At 40.3% G+C, this 17,059-nt stretch overlaps 1 protein-coding gene across 1 annotated transcript in view; it reads left to right on the top strand.

Annotated features, from left to right (window-relative positions):
- The first annotated feature begins 8,130 nt into the window (after positions 1 to 8,130).
- SLA2 (Src like adaptor 2) overlaps positions 8,131 to 17,059 on the top strand; it is a 31,128-nt gene continuing 22,199 nt past the window's right edge. The window contains exon 1 of the mRNA XM_044298654.1: positions 8,131 to 8,276. The gene's annotated coding sequence lies outside the window, so the exon portion shown is untranslated. The remainder of the gene's footprint in view (positions 8,277 to 17,059) is intronic.

Genomic DNA, 17,059 nt, shown 5'->3' with positions numbered 1-17,059 from the left:
CATTTTTCATTCATGAAACCAAGACAACACCTAAAAATTTAACAGTACCTCTCCATTTTGAGGATTCAAGCAGGATGTTCTCAGACGGAAGTGGCAACTCAGCTTAGAGTGTCACAGAGTGTCATCAGCAGGTTGGAACAGAGATACAGAGAGACTGAAAGATTCAAAGAAAGGCATAGAGGTGGACATTCTTTGGTCACATCCCACACTGATGACCACTTCCTTGTGAACAATGCCCTGTGGAACTGGATGATGACCCAAGTGTCACATCAAACTATTTGAAACCGTTTACATCAGCATGGTCTGTGTGTTAGACGACCTGCAAGGATACCGCACCACACCACCAGGCACAGGCGTCATCGTCTTGTGTGGGCCAGGGAGCATCTATGTTGAACGAGGGACCAGTGGGCCTCAGTGCTGTTCACTGATGAAAGATGATTCACGCTGAGCATAAATGATGGCCCGCCAATGATGCTGGAGACGTCAAGGAGAGCACAAACTGTTGTCACCAGGCAAGTGTCTGGTGGTAGTGGTACAATGTGGGTAGGTGTGTCTAGTCAATACTAGTAAAAACTGCCCTACAATTTGTGAATGGTACAGTGACAAGCCCATACTACTTGAATAACATCATTAATCCAGTCATTGTACCTCTGCATAAACAACACAGGCCTAATTTCATCTTCATGGACGACAATGCGACAGCTAATCGAGGTTGCTCAAATGGAGTGGCCTGCACTTTCTCCAGACCTGAATCCTATTGAAAACCTATGGAATCAGCTGAGTCACCATGTAGAGGCTTGTAAATCTGTACTACAGAACCTCAATGACCTGAGGGCCGCCCTTCAAGAAGAGTGGGATGCCATGCCTCAGCAGACAATAAGTCAACTTGTGAACATCATAAGACATTGTTGTGAAGCTGTAATTGATGCTCAAGGCTACATGACAAGCTGTTAAGACATTGGCATTTTTTGTGGAGGTATACCCACCACTGGTGTTGACTTTTGTTTCAATAAATAGTTTGAGATGAGGAAATCACCATTGCATGCTTCTACTTAAATGCCCTACTTTCATGATATAATATCACTGTAGCGTGAACTTTTCACGTTTTCCATAAATTTCACCTGAAAGCCAAATATCCCTAACTTTTGGTGAGTAGTGTAACTTGGAAGGAGCTGTTATTACACTTTATCCTTTGGTAAGGAACACTGTGGCTATGTGTCTGCTGTCTGCCAGTGTTTGGAGAAGTGAAAGCCATCTAGTTCTTAGTAACAACTCTTATAATGCAAATTGTTTCTGTGAAAGGTTGTTTTGCATAGATTTATAGAGAAGACAAAGCCTCTTTATTACAGTAAATGATTGGTGACAATGTTTGCATTATGAGGCTTGACTCATGGTGTCATGCAAGTACCATAGTCTTGTCCCACATCACTAGTAATACAGCTTGTCTGATGCAAACTATGCCCTTGCAAGAAACTTCACCAATGCTAACAACATAACATAAGTTCAATGGTACTTAAAGTGACCCTAGGGATAGGAAACATTTTTGTAACATACTTTATTTAGGGAAAACATTTATTTGTGGTAGAAAACTGGGGCTGAAATGTCCCTTAGCATTGCTCTTTCAAATGAGCATTGCTAAGGGACATCCATCTTCTCAGTATAGCACTATGCTGACTAGAGAAACGGGCTGTGCGGGAGCTGCGGGGCCTCTGCCTGCCCTGCTCCCTCGCAGCCTGGTGGGGACAGGAACCTTATGTGTTTAAATGAAATATACATTTCCCCCCTTATTAAATATAGACTTACAGTATACACTAACCCTATGCTCAAAGACCTGCGCTGTCAGTGAGCTTTCCCCTGCATTCCCGGCTGATTAATGAAGCAGCCGCCGGGAGCTGTGCCTATGTGAGCGGTAAGCGCTCACTACAGGCAGTGCAGGGGGGCAGGGGGAAGCTGTTATACAGTATATAGGGAGATAACTGTCCATAAATAAACGTTTTCCCTAAATAAAGTATATTACAAAAATGTTTTCTGTCACTGTCCCTACACATTAGCAAAAGAAAAAAATTAAACGGCAGTTACGCTTTATTAAAAGGAAAAAAATCACATTAATTGGGGAATGACCAGAACACTTACATAGTGACCTCCTTTTCATCTTTTTAGTGCCAGATCATCCAGTTCCCAGGCTTCTCTTCTGCCATCCAAGATGGCCGCACCGACTGCCTGATGAATGCCGTGCATTTTGTACCCCAGGACATTGTCTGCTGTCCTTAGAATGGCCAACAGTGCTCATGTGTGATATTGAAAGGGAGTATCAGGACCCCCACTGATGAAGGGAAAGAGTGTTCCCGAAACGCGTATGGGCCGGATCGCACACCTGTAAGAAAAGCACCTTAAGCATGGCCATGCTATACAACTAGATCACAGGACTCTGATATTCATTGCGACGATACCAAAGGCATACTGTATTCCCTCGAGGACGGTAATTTCGCTTGGAAATCTCGTGAGACTTCGGGTAAGCCAGCTGCAGCTGAATGAAGTAAGACGCCGGAAGTATCCCGCGCTGCCCGACTCACGCTTGAAAGCGACCACAAGCGACCGCATACAACGAGGGAGGTAAGGAGTTATTTAACTCACAAGCCAAATCAGTACAGTAGCTACGGGACTGTTTATCACCATATAATAATAGGTGCATAAGATCTGCACCCAACGATTCTACATGTGTTTTTTGAACCAATCTGAGTTATCCAGTTGACCAGAGACTGAACTGTTCTGTACATCTTTACATATTCATCTATATTGATGCTGGAATAACGTTATCCAAACTATTAGAACATCTGTGGATTTGAAAAGACATTAATGCTGTCTAGCACTCTGGTCATACCAGACCTATTGGGTTCATATGAATCAATTGCCCCTTTCATTATCCTCATTCGTGTATGATTGAATTGTTATTAATATTGTATTTTATTGTATTTTATTTAATTGGACCGATACGTTTGAACATTGTGATTTAATTAAATTTTATTCTATGATCCAAATGAAGTGTGCTCGCCCATCACTTTAACTATTTAAATCCATTTTGCTTCAGAGGGTGGGTGTCCCTCATTTTGGGCTAGCAGCACCTGTTCCTGAGTTTCGTCCACAGTGAGCCACCGCCTTACTTTATACACTTCTGATATTGAAAGTTGTCAAATCTTTCTATGAGAAGGATGGGAGAATCTTAAAGAAACACAATATGGGCCCTACTAGAAAATTTGTAGGCCAATTATGACGGAAGAGCATTTGAAGGACCAGAGAACCTTTAATGCACACTTTAAGGGCCCTACTAGACCGAACGATTTTCAGTCCAATTATTGGAAACAAGCGTTCTCAATAATTGGCCCGTATAATCATGCCAACAATTAACCAATAATCATCTGCCAATAATCAGCAGAACTGAATGAAGGAGGAAGAACTGTGACGTTAATTGTCTCTCCCATGTTCACTTTGCGTTGGCTTGTGTAGTAGGCTGATGCATAGGAGCGCTGTAGAGGGAAGTGGTATTATGCAAATATATGTATATATGTCTTCTGATATACAGTACAGACCAAAAGTTTGGACACACCTTCTCATTCAAAGAGTTTTCTTTATTTTCATGACTATGAAAATTGTAGATTCACACTGAAGGCATCAAAACTATGAATTAACACACGTGGAATTATATACATAACAAAAAAGTGTGAAACAACAGAAAATATGTCATATTCTAGGTTCTTCAAAGTAGCCACCTTTTGCTTTGATTACTGCTTTGCACACTCTTGGCATTCTCTTGATGAGCTTCAAGAGGTAGTCACCTGAAATGGTTTTCACTTCACAGGTGTGCCCTGTCAGGTTTAATAAGTGGGATTGCTTGCCTTATAAATGGGGTTGGGAACATCAGTTGCGTTGTGGAGAAGTCAGGTGGATACACAGCTGATAGTCCTACTGAATAGACTGTTAGAATTTGTATTATGGCAAGAAAAAAGCAGCTAAGTAAGGAAAAACGAGTGGCCATCATTACTTTAAGAAATGAAGGTCAGTCAGTCCGAAAAATTGGGAAAACTTTGAAAGTGTCCCCAAGTGCAGTCACAAAAACCATCAAGCGCTACAAAGAAACTGGCTCACATGCGGACCGCCCCAGGAAAGGAAGACCAAGAGTCACCTCTGCTGCGGAGGATAAGTTCATCCGAGTCATCAGCCTCAGAAATCGCAGGTTAACAGCAGCTCAGATTAGAGACCAGGTCATTGCCACACAGAGTTCTAGCAGCAGACACATCTCTAGAACAACTGTTAAGAGGAGACTGTGTGAATCAGGCCTTCATGGTAGAATATCTGCTAGGAAACCACTGCTAAGCACAGGCAACAAGCAGAAGAGACTTGTTTGGGCTAAAGAACACAAGGAATGGACATTATGGGCCCAGACCTGTGGATATGTGTATATAGAGATGGGTGTATGCCCCTTATATTGCACACATCTGTATATACATATACCTATGTGTATATGGGCTGGTATTGTATGTGTATATACATAGATGTGTGCGTATGACCTTATATTTATGCACATGTCTGTATATACAGTGGATATAAAAAGTCTACACACCCTTGTTAAAAGGTCAGGTTTCAGACATTTCAGAACGTTTCCCACCTTTAATGTGACCTATAAACTGTACAACTCAATTGAGAAACAAACTGAAATATTTTAAGTAGAGGGAAGAAAAAATATAAAATTAAAATAATATGGTTTCATAAGTGTGCACACCCTTAAACTAATACTTTGTTGAAGCACCTTTTGATTTTATTACAGCACTTAGGGCCAGATTTATCATTAGCTCAGGTCAGAATAATAGAGTGAAAAAGTCCCCCAAAAAGTCCCAAACGCTAAAACTGCGCACAAATTTGAGACTTTTTTCTGCTCTGCACTATGCTTGTCAGTTTTCTGAAAGTGGGCGTGTTTTCTTATGTAAATGAATCTCTAGACAGATTTACTATTGGGACTATTTAAAAAGTCGCAATTCCACTCCAGTGAGGACCATGCTTATCTAATGAGACTTTTTAAATAGAACATGCGACTTTTTCATAAAAACTTGCAACTTTTTCGTGACGATGTGCGACTTTTGTAAAGCTGCTTACTGACGGATAAACTGCTACCGTCAAACCACATTTATTACAGTCTTAAAGGGCCGATCATAATCTGACTTGGCTAAAACTGACTTTAGCTGTATGTGAAAGTGGAGTGAGCTGTCAGAGTCATGATAAATCTGGCCCTTAGGGTATGAGTCTATCAGCATGGCACATTTTGACTTGGCAAGATTTGCCCACTCTTCTTTGCAAAAACACTCAAAATCTGTCAGATTGTGAGGGCATCTCCTGTGCACAGCCCTCTTCAGATCACCCCAGGTTTGGGCTCTGGCTGGGCCATTCCAAAACTTTAATCTTCTTCTGGTGAAGCCATTCCTTTGTTGATTTGGATGTATGCTTTGGGTCGTTGTCATGCTGAAAGATGAAGTTCCTCTTCATGTTCAGCTTTCTAGCAGAAGCCTGAAGGTTTTGTGCCAATATTGACTGGTATTTGGAACTGTTCATAATTCCCTCTAGCTTAACTAAGGCCCCAGTTCCAGCTGAAGAAAAACATCCCCAAAGCATGATGCTGCCACCACCAGCTTCACTGTTGGTATGGTGTTCTTTTGGTGATGTGCAGTTTTGTTTTTGCGCCAAACATATCTTTTGGAATTATGGCCAAAAAGTTCAACCTTGGTTTCATCAGACCATACCACCTTTTCCCACATGCTTTTGGGAGACTTCAGACGTGTTTTTGCAAAATGTAGCCTGGCTTGTATGTTTTTCTTCGTAAGAAAAGGCTTTCGTCTTGCCACTCTACCCCATAGCCCAGACATATGAAGAATACGGGAGATTGTTGTCACATGTACCACACAGCCAGTACAGGCAGTGCCCCCTTGTCATTTGAGGGGATTTTATGTGGAACAGATTTTCACCATATTCCAGAAACCAATACGTTCCCATCTGGCCCCATTAAACTATAATGGGGACTGGTGGAGATCTGGCTGCAACCCAGCAAACATGCAGAGAATCGTCCAGACGAAAACCGCTGCACTGGGCGTCTCTTCTCAAGACTAAATTGAATTCTTTCCTTAAGGCCTCGTTCACACTTCAGTGTTCGGTCAGTGATTTCCATCAGTGATTTGTGAGCCAAAACCAGAAGTGGAGCCTCCACAGACATGAGGTAGAAGGGAAAGATCTGCTCCTGTTCTGTGTTTAGAGTTGCACCTGGTTTTGGCTCACAAATCACTGATGGAAATCACTGACCAAACACTGAAGTGTGAAAGAGGCCTAAAATAGTGGCAGTTCTCATGATTTGCTATTAAGTAAAAAAAAATTACTTAAAGAAAAAAAAAGGGAATATCCCTTTAACTAGTGCTGCATCTTCTCATTCTAAGGGCTCATGCACACAACAGTATTTTGCGTTCAGTATACTGGACATATTTTGAGTTCAGTATTCGGAACATATACTGAACCATTCATTTCAATGGTTCAGCAAAAAAAAATGAAGTGTCTCCGTGTGCATTTCGTTTCAGTATTTCTGTACCGTGAAAGGATAGAACATGTCCTATTCTTGTCCGCAAATCACGGTGCTTGGCTCAATTCAAGTCAATGGGTCCGCAAAAAAAATTAACACATACGGAAATGCATCTGTATGTCTTCCGTATCCGTTCCGTTTTTGCTAAACTATCTATTGAAAATGTTATGCCCAGACCAATTTTTTCTATGTAATTACTGTATACTGTATATGCCATACGGAAAAACGGAAACACAACGGAAACAAAAAACGGAACAATAGATCCGTAAAAAACAGACCGCAAAACACTGAAAAAGCCATACTGTCGTGTGCACGAGCCCTCAGAATCATGGTGTCTCAGCATTCTGATCCCACTGATCAAGAATTGGTGCCACTTACTATGAAAACCTATTAATTTACCCTTGTATTTGGTGTTTTTTACTGTTTAAAAAAAATAAAATCTCACAGATGTAGCCAGAGACTTTAATGTTTATGTTAAAATATTGTAAAATCTCCATGCATAGGGGGAGATTCATCATCTTCTTTGTGCCTCATTTCTTGCATAAAAATAAGTAAATCACATGGATGTGACTTGTTAGACGCTATTGCAATAATATCTTGTAGCAAGTGGCATTTTTACGGTACCTGTGACAATATATATATTGTCACATGTGGCGTAAATTAAGACAGAAGTCAACGGCGGCCTACCTGACTAGGCACACGGACTGCTGGAGGATGCACCAATATATGACGAGGCGTGTCCAGTGTCATAAATTAGGTGCATCCTCCGGCACTTTCTCCCCTATAGTGTGCTTTTTTTGTGTGTATGTGTGTGTTTTTCATGAAAATGTTGCATTCTCCAGGTATGGTGTTTTTTTCTGGTGCTTTTCTCTAAAATAAAAAAACTGCAGGTAAAAGGCTGGACTCATATTAGCCTAAGGGCTCATGTACACAACCGTATGTATTTTGCGGTCCACAAAACAGAGATCCCCCCCTCAAAAAAAAACGGATGACGTCCGTGTTGCATCTGTTTTTTTTTTTTTTCTTTGCGGTCCATTTTAACAATTCCTGTATTATTATTTTTTTGTGGAACGGAAACGGAATGCACACGGAGTCATTTACGTTTTTTTCAAGCCCCATTGAAGTGAACGGTTCCACATATGTAAAGAAAAATGTAACGGACACGAAAAAAAATACGTTCGTGTTCATGAGCCCTAAATGAGTAAATGTTAGGCGTCTGCAGAGTTACAGACATTGTGGTTTTGTCATTCGGGGGGCATGAAGATTTTCTACATGGCTGTGCAGTGGGTCGTCAGAATGCCAGTCTGGGGGCGACTGACGTGTGATCATTGAGAAATGTGTTTTCAGCGTGTGCTGTGTATTAAAGAGGCACGAAAACAATACGTACTTTCCATGATCTATGCGTCTAGTGATATTGCAGCATACAATCCATGACACAAATTCAGGCACTCCTACAATTTATAGACTCAGGTCTCCCCTGAGAGTCCTGGGAGTGACAAACCTGTGGCGACGCAGCTTGTAATGTCACCGGCAGAGACTTCCCACATGAGATGCTGGTCTGACACTACATGCTGCTCATTAAGAACCCAGCTACCAAACTGGAAACTTCCTCCCGTCGTAAACCCACACTTCGCTCACAGGGGGATGAAAAGATGCAAGCAAAGTAAGTTTTACCATGTACTACCATCACATTATGTTTTATTTAGAAGAGCTGAGTGTGTCAAACGTTGGAGAGCTACATTTGTCATTCAGATGTTTTACATAGGACTGCAGGTAATAGTGCTGCATAAGCTACAACTACAGATTTAAAGGGGTTGTTCCAGAATGCCAAATTATCTCCTATCTATAGTCTGTCTGTGGAGGTCTGAACAGGGTCTAAACTGTGACAACGGGGTCCATGTCCCTCTGTTTGAATGGAGTGGGGGTCGAGCATGCGCACTGCTGCTCAATTCAAACTGGAGTGGCTGTATGCATGCTCAACCTCTGCTCCATTCAACCAGCAGACATGGGACCCCCATTCTTGTTTTTGGTGGGGGTTCCTATTCTGTGGATGTGTGATAAGTTGTCACTGTTGGAATGCGCTTTAAATATCAAATTCAGCTCTGCTATATTTGTACTAGTTTTCTTTCTTATTACATAGTTTTTGTGTAAATCTAGGGCTAGAACCCATAGGGCCTGATTTATCATTAGCTCAAGTCAGAATAATGGAGTGAAAAAGTCGCAAATTTTTGCGCAATCACTAAAACTGCGCAAAAATTTGCAACTTTTTTCTGCTCTGCACTATGCTCGCCAGTTTTCTGAAAGTGGGCGTGTTTTCTTAGGTAAATTAATCTCTAGACAGATTTACTATTGTGACTATTTAAAAAGTCGCAAAAAAGTCGCAAAAAATTGCGTAATTTCGCTCCAGTGAGGACCATGCTTATCTTATCAGACTTTTTAATAGAACATGCGACTTTTTTGTAAAGACGTGCGACTTTTGTAAAGCTGCTTACTGACGGATAAACTGCTACCGTCAAACCACATTTATTACAGTCTTAAAGGGCCGATCATAAAACTGACTTTAGCCATATGTGAAAGTGGAGTGAGCTGTCAGAGTCATGATAAATCTGGCCCTTAGTGTTGTAACATACTTGTCTTGGATATGTGAATGGAGCCTAGTGGGTCATAAAGTCTGTAGTAACATAGTGGGGCAAGTGGAACAATAATGGTCCATTTAGGGCATCAAAGGTCAAAACTGACTATTTAGTAACATAATAAAGTAAAACTCTTTTAGGTTGGAAACCCACATGTTGTTTTTGCGGCCGTTTTATTGTTGTTATTTTCTTTTTATTCAAACACAGGATTGGAGGTACCAGTCTGTCCATCAAACTTCTAAGAGTTCTTCTTTTTGGGTCCACTCCAGTGTTTTGCCCATAAATGTGCCACAAAAACTACCTATATGAGTCCAGCCATAGCGGTTTCACTGTATATATTTTTAAAACTGTTGCACTTGTATTATGCTGTTTTTCCCATAGACTTCTCTATAGAAAAAAAAATAATCCTATGAAAAAATTTTGAGCGATAAAAACCCCATCCTAAAAAAAACTTTTAAAAACCAAACAAAAAATGCCAAGACATCTTAATACGGTATCAAGCACACTTGAGATAAAATATTCAAGATTATCGGACAATCATAGAAAAGTATGTGATCCTTCAAGTGTGACTAAACTTTCACAGAACTTCTAAACTTTTCCAAATGTCCTAAAATTATTTTTTGTTAAGCATTTTATTAATTGATATTACTGCTTTCCTGACAAATTAGGGCCCCAAAGTTCCTAAAGTGTATAGCACTTATCACTGTTGCGCATACAGAATCTGTACGCCGTAACCATATATGCCGTATACAGATTCTAGAGTTCAACAGGAATAGGCACATCTGCACTGAAGTGCTACGCAGAGCTCCTGCCTGTGCACGCTTCGCTCCGATAAAAGCTCTGGCGCAGGAGACCCTTCATCACAAATTGCTGCTCATGCCTGTGCCCATTCTGCTCAAAGCTCTGGATATCACCATTTTTTTCTCCATTTAAAAAAAATACAAGTTATGGTAAATGAAACGGTTCTATTAAAAATAGACTTAAATAAACCCTCATATCACTATGTGAAGTCATGGCTCCTGAAATGCAGAAAAAAATTGGTCCTTAAGGGGTTAATGAAGGGAAGTTTCTAATTTGTTATCTTTGCTGGTTCTTCTGCTTCTGTCTATTATATTGCAATTCTGTGCAGGAACTAGTGGTTCAGATTAACAATAAAATTTTTGTACCCCTCAAATGTTGCCCCCAGACTCGGACTGGCCCACAGGTGAATCCCCCGGTGGGCCCCTGAGCATGGTGGGCCCCTAGTCCTCCATCCCCTGCAAAAGTAGCACATGAAAAAGTAGACTGAATGAACTAATTGTATATAGGCAGCATACAGCACTTCAACCAGCCCATGTTTGTATTAAAAATTGGGTACGTTAACAGACTTCCCAGTTTATTATTATAGAAGCATTGGTTGGCTGAGATGACCTCTAGGTACATTCTAGGTACAGAGGTATGCCAGACATATCCTCTTTCCCCGGTGACCTGCATCATCTTGGTGCATCTGCCACTGGGTCCCCAGAATGAATTTTACTGGTGGGCCCTAGGCACCCCAGTCTGACACTGGTTGCCCCCACTGCAAATCTAGTGACCCAAGCTACAGCTGCTCTGTCTAATGCGAGGGGTATCTACAGCATATACTGATATGCTAATCTCTACGCAGGGATAGAGATCTTCAGGAATACACAGGGATCTGTGATGCTTTTACTTTTATAATTACATCCGCAGTCAGGCTGGAATTTGTATTACCCCTTGATTCTGGATTATCAGATGCTGGATTTAAAGTTTACCTAAACTTTCATGAAATATAAATATATAATATTATAAATATATATTTTATATATAATATAAATATGAAATATATTATTGAATATATATATATTTATTTGCAATATACTTAATTTTTTCATGTTATTGTTTTATAACCCCAAAGTTCGGAACTTCCTGAAGCGGTCTTTACAGCAGAGCATACAGAATCTGTACACCATAACCATATATGCAATGACTTCTACAATATGTTCTGCAGTGAATGATGTACAGGCAGGAGCTCACATCGCTGCTCCTGCCTGTGCCGCCTCCGCTGAAACCTCTGCCATAGAACAGTGGTGTAGCTTACCCTTCACCAATCTGCTCTGCACAGCACATCACTGGTTCTGCCTGTCCCCGCTTGGCTCTGCTAAAGCCTGGCATGGCAAATTGAAGAGGTTTCAGCGGAGCAGGCACAGGCAGGAGTGGCAATGTGTGCACCTGACAGTACAGCGCTCACTGCAGCGCATATTGTAGAAATCAGAACTCACACACCTCATATATGGCTAAAATGTATGGATTCTGTATGTGCCGTAATGTTGAGCGCTTCAAGAAGGCCTGAAGTTAGGGGGCCTGTTTTGCTTGTAAAACAATGACATGAATAAATAAATTATATTACAAAAATTATTTTTAAAGTTTAAAAAAACTGTTTAAAAATATTTCTTGAAAGTTTAGGTAAGGAATTTTACAATAATTAGAGGTTTTTTATTTTTTGAAAGTGGTTGTACAGAAGTTTTGCATTTCTATGACAATGGTTTTGCAGTTTTTCTCTCTATATGCATATAACTATTCTTATACTGTACATTCAGTCCTGAAAACCCTTTAGCTATACAAACTAGTATATATTTGATGCAAATTTATGAAATATTAGTATATAGTATAAATGGCACTTCCTAGCTGAGCGTTGTACTTTAGTTTTCTTGCTTTATGCGGCTGTTTTAGGTCTTGCGTGGTATTAATCCTTCTGCATATGAACATCTGCCAGGCAGCACACGTACAGATGCCTAAAGAGTGTGTCTTTCTAATAAACTGTGGCTGAGAGAGTTTAATTGTGTGTATTGGAAGAATATCTGTGAAATATCTGGCTAAGTAAGATACGTACTTTTAGTAGGTGCAGTAATTGAACAATAATAACTTACTGGTTCTGTCTATGGAAATACAAACAGTTATTTTTCCCAGGGTCTCTAGCTGCTAATTCTGAGATAGTTAAATGGTATTTTTTATTCTTTAAAATTAGGTTTGAAATTTATGAGGTTATGGTGTTCAATTGAGTTTCTTTGGTATTTTTGGGTTTGTATAAAAGTGGTGCACTGACACTCATGCTTCATCCATGGTTAACGTGTTTTACCATATATACCAGATAAAGCATATCGTACAGTGCAATGACATAAAATGTACTTTATTGTGTAAGAAGTATCAATATATCAGGAATTAGAAAACTGGAAATACATTTCTTTTAGGCCTCTTGCACACGAACGTTCCATGGCCACAAATTGCGGGCCGCAATGCACGAACACCAACCGTGGGGCAGCGGATCGCGGACCCATTCACTTCGAATTGGTCCGCGATCCACCCGTTCCGCAAAAAGATAGGACATGTTCTATCTTTTTGCGGAACGGAAGTACGGGATGAAACCCCAAGGAAGCACTCCATAGTGCTTCCGTAGGGTTCCGTTCTGTACTTCTGTTCCCCACCATTCCGCATCTCCGAATTTGTGGACCCATTCAAGTGAATGGGTCCGCATCTGTGATGTGGAATGCCCACGGAACAGTGCCCGTGTATTGCCGATCCGCAAATGCGGTCCGCAATACGGCCACAGAGCGCAGACGTTCGTGTGAAAGAGGCCTTAGTCTGAAGCTGCTTAATGTCGGCAGTATAAAACAAGACCAACAGAAAATGCATCAAATTTATTACAGTACGATAAATCTATAGCTTCTTGCAAGATACGTTAGGCCTTCCTTTTTCTTATGCAATGCAATCATAGGGCGCCAGTGGCTTGTCATGACAACTAGGGACCTAATGTTATCTTTGCACACCTAGTACCTTTACACTGAAAGTTATAATACACTGCAATACATAAGTACTGCAGTGCATTATAGAAGCAATTGTAGGATCTGGTTCCTAGAGAGACAAAAAAAAATATAAATAAAAAATAAAATGTTTATACCTAATACCACTTTTTCCTATAAAATGTCCTTTCATGCAAAAAAATTTGCAAAAAAGTTCACATACGGTAATTGATATCATCGCAACTGAAACTACTATCACAAATGTGTAATTTATTCCACTTGGTAAACACCAATAAACAAAAAAACAATAACCAAAATGCTGTTCATCCTCCAAAACAATTAAATAAGAAGTAATCAACAAGCTGTAGGTACCCCAAGAGGATACAAAAAATAAAGAAAAACGATATAGACTTGGTATTATCATAATTGTGCTGGCCTACATATTAAAGATACAATGTTATTTCTTTCACATGTCGAACATAGCAAAATTTATTGAGCATTTGCCACAATTTTTACAACTGAAAATTGACGGCTAGCCTACAGACTTATTTATTTCCATTTTTGGCATTTTTGAGAATTTTGGGTGGTGTTGGACATTATTATTTTTTGCGGTCCGTTTTTCACAGATCCGTTGTTCCGTTCGTGTGAATTAGGCCTTAGTGTCATTTTGTCACTTTTTCAGAGCTCACACTTCTTAGTGTTAAAGGCTATGTACACCTTTGGGGCTATTTTTTTTAAATTATTGCATTGTACTAATTTTGAGCTAAAAATTGCTTTTTCAACTGGTCTATTACAAATTTTGAGACCCTTTCTCTGTGCAGCCTTGAGATTCTCTAGTAACAGGCTCTATATTTTTATTGTTTCTCAGGCAGCTCAGTTGACAGCTCCTTATTTCTGATCTCTGTTGGGCTCCGATATCTTCCTGACAGGAATATATTGGCAAAAGTCTCAGCTTTTAACATCTGCTTGTATGACCAGCTAGTATAGTCAGTGGTATATCCGTTTGGTGCACTTTCTTCAGTGATTTGTATAATTGTATTGTCATCCGCACAATGCTCCGGTCTGTGTAGGATGCTGTTGTGGTGCATGTGGACCGCGCGGGCATCCTCCTTTGTACGCATAATTGCTCGGGATGGTCGTTTGCTGCAGTCCACATGCGGTGGGACTGCTCCCCCAATGAGAAACACGCCACAGTGTTTGGGGTTTGAGCAGCTCCCCCATACTTGCCACGGTATTTTAGTGGTTCACATGCGGTGGGACTGCTCGCCCAATGATAAACACGCTACAGTGTTTGGTGTTTGGGCAGTTCCCCCATATTGGCCACTATATGTCTGTGATTTTGTTCTGACCTCCTAAACACTTATTATAGTGCAATTCTTATCTTACTGATAAGAAGGTGGCTTAAATAAGTGTTTATGACCTTTTAGTAATTTACAGATAAGGTTTCTTAGATGACCCAATCACACAGCTGGAAAAACAGTTAACCCTTTTGTGAAAGAACAGCTGAATATTTTTAATAAAGACCAGTTGAAATAATCATTTTGAGCCCAAAATGTGTAAAACTAAATCATAAAAAAAAATGCCCCCGAAGGTGTGCATAGCCTTTAATAAACAGTCAGGTCCATAAATATTGGGACATCGACACAATTCTAACATTTTGGCTATATACACCACCACAATGGATTTGAAATGAAACGAACAAGATGTGCTTTACCTGCAGACTGTCAGCTGTAATTTGAGGGTATTTACATCCAAATCAGGTGAACGGTGTAGGAATTACAACAGTTTGCATATGTGCCTCCCACTTGTTAAGGAACCAAAAGTAATGGGACAATTGGCTTCTCAGCTGTTCCATGGCCAGGTGTGTGTTATTCCCCGATTATCCCAATTACAATGAGCAGATAAAAGGTCCAGAGTTCATTTCAAGTGTGCTATTTGCATTTGGAATCTGTTGCTGTCAACTCTCAAGATGAGATCCAAAGAGCTGTCGCTATCAGTGAAGTAAACCATCATTAGGCTGAAAAAACAAAACAAACCCATCAGAGAGATAGCAAAAACATTAGGCGTGGCCAAAACAACTGTTTGGAACATTCTTAAAAAGAAGGAACGCACCGGTGAGCTCAGCAACACCAAAAGACCCAGAAGAGCACGGAAAACAACTGTGGTGGATGATCGAAGAATTCTTTCCCTGGTGAAGAAAACACCCTTCACAACAGTTGACCAGATCATGAACACTCTCCAGGAGGTAGTTGTATGTGTGTCAAAGTCAACAATCTAGAGAAGACTTCACCAGAGTAAATACAGAGGGTTTACCACAAGATGTAAACCGTTGGTGAGCCTCAAAAACAGGAAGGCCAGATTAGAGTTTGCCAAACGACATCTAAAAAAGCCTTCACAGTTCTCGAACAACATCCTATGGACAGATAAGACCAAGATCAACTTGTACCAGAGTGATGGGAAAAGAAGAGTATGGAGAAGGAAAGGAACTGCTCATGATCCTAAGCATACCACCTCATCAGTGAAGCATGGTGGTGGTAGTGTCATGGCGGGGGCATGTATGGCTGCCAATGGAACTGGTTCTCTTGCATTTATTGATGATGTGACTGCTGACAAAAGCAGCAGGATGAATTCTGAAGTGTTTGGGGCAATATTATCTGCTCATATTCAGCCAAATGCTTCAGAACTAATTGCACGGCGCTTTACAGTGCAGATGGACAATGACCCAAAGCATACTGCAAAAGCAACCAAAGAGGGAAAGAAGTAGAATGTTATGCAATGGCCAAGTCAATCACCTGACCTGAATCTGATTGAGCATGCATTTCACTTGTTGAAGACAAAACTGTAGGGAAAATGCCCCAAGAACAAGCAGGAACTGAAGACAGTTGCAGTAGAGGCCTGGCAGAGCATCACCAGGGATGAAACCCAGCGTCTGGAGATGTCTATGCGTTCCAGACTTCAGACTGTAATTGACTGCAAAAGATTTGCAACCAAGTATTAAAAAGTGAAAGTTTGATTTATGATTATTATTCTGTCCTATTACTTTTGGTCCCTTAACAAGTGGGAGGCACATATGCAAACTGTTGTAATTCCTACACCGTTCACCTGATTTGGATGTAAATACCTCAAATTAAAGCTGACAGTCTGCAGTTAAAGCACATCTTGTTTGTTTAATTTCAAATCCATTGTGGTGGTGTATAGAGCCAAAAATGTTAGAATTGTGTCGATGTCCCAATATTAATGGACCTGACTGCAAATCTTAACACATTATTATCTGTATAACATAAAAGGTAACCAGGGCTCCACAGTCTTTGGTACCAACAATATCTGGGAGGTGCCATCTTTACACATGTTGACATGCTTGTTAGTCATGCATTGACAATTAGAGCTCCCTGAGTGTTTTCAGTATGAATATTACTTCTCCTTGCAGGTCGTCTTCCCTTAAAGACCACATCGTGAAACCCTTCTTAGTCAGCATCAATCTCTAAATTATCTGCTGCAATTGTCTACAAGGATCCCCCTTGAATTCTTAGAATAGTAATAATAGTAGTAATCAAGGTGAATTTTGTCAGTAATCTCATGGAGGCCTGTATCAACCCATCTATAACAGAAAATGTCTGCTTGAATCGTATCCCATATCGGTCAATGAGTCGCCCCATTGTTTAGTCAAATGATTGACAACAGACATAAATTGCATATTAGAATAACAGGGGTCCCCTGTGTAGTACAAGCAACCAATAAGAATAACAGAAATAGCAAAACCCTACTTATCGGTGGATTACAAAGGCTTAAAGTCATGTGACTGGCACTGGTTCATGTGACGTTACTTCACTATGGACGCAACTTCATTAAGGCCATGATAGAAGGATGGGGAGAAGGCAGAAATTTGGAAAGAATGTCAATTTTTTCAACTTTTTTAAATTTACCTTTTTATTAAAATACACTAATCCACGTCAACCCTTTTAATAGCTGTACCCATGTATATATGTATGTATAAGGAAGTTATATTTTTTTGTTTG

This window comes from Bufo gargarizans, chromosome 6, assembly GCF_014858855.1.
Source record: "Bufo gargarizans isolate SCDJY-AF-19 chromosome 6, ASM1485885v1, whole genome shotgun sequence".
Taxonomy (NCBI): domain Eukaryota; kingdom Metazoa; phylum Chordata; class Amphibia; order Anura; family Bufonidae; genus Bufo; species Bufo gargarizans.
The sequence above is the reverse complement of the archived record's forward strand: the minus strand, read 5'-3'. Positions and strand labels throughout refer to the sequence as shown.